Source organism: Manis javanica, chromosome 14 (assembly GCF_040802235.1).
Source record: "Manis javanica isolate MJ-LG chromosome 14, MJ_LKY, whole genome shotgun sequence".
In the NCBI taxonomy this organism is placed as follows: Eukaryota; Metazoa; Chordata; class Mammalia; order Pholidota; family Manidae; genus Manis; species Manis javanica.
The window spans coordinates 951608-952285 of NC_133169.1; positions in this window are offsets into that span (position 1 = coordinate 951608).

The window sequence follows — 678 nt, forward strand, 5'->3', positions numbered from 1 at the left end:
TTGGCTTTTAAGTTTTATTAATGAAGGCTGAAGTATGTAAAAGCTAATTGTCTCATTGAAGAAAACTAGGGAACAGAATATTCAGCTCATTAGATACCTGTTTCCCATGTGTTCACTTGTTTTTTTAAGACAGAGTAAGAAATAATGTTTTGAAAGTAACTCATTAATGTTATAGTGTTGGAAATTTACTTGGAAAGCAAAGCAAGTGTAAATTAACTATAATCTAGAGATATTTCCTTAAGTGCCCGTAATGGGAGGAATTATGTGAGGCTTTGAAGGGAATACATAGATCAAAGACTTAAATCCTTGAATTTAAAAATTCACTGCTCTCCTGAACTATTTTGGGGGGTCGGTTTATATTTGAGCATTAAATAGAATTGGAAAGCGCCTTTGAAATAACTCAGGTTGCTTCTTTGAAAAACCAATCATAAAAATTTTAAATACCTGTGCAACGGGTACTTTCCTACCCAGAGCCACCTCTTTAAGTGCATCATGGTCCTCAGGGGCATGTGGACCTGAGATGTGATTCGTGCCTCTGAACTCACGACCTAGGCGGCCTTCCGGAAAGAGCCCCTTTCCTCGCCTTCGTCCCCCTGGCCGTCGCGGAGCCCTCGGCTGGAAAGGGCCTTAGAAGCGACCGCGTCAGAGCTTCCGCCGAAAAAGCCGAGCCCGGGAGAG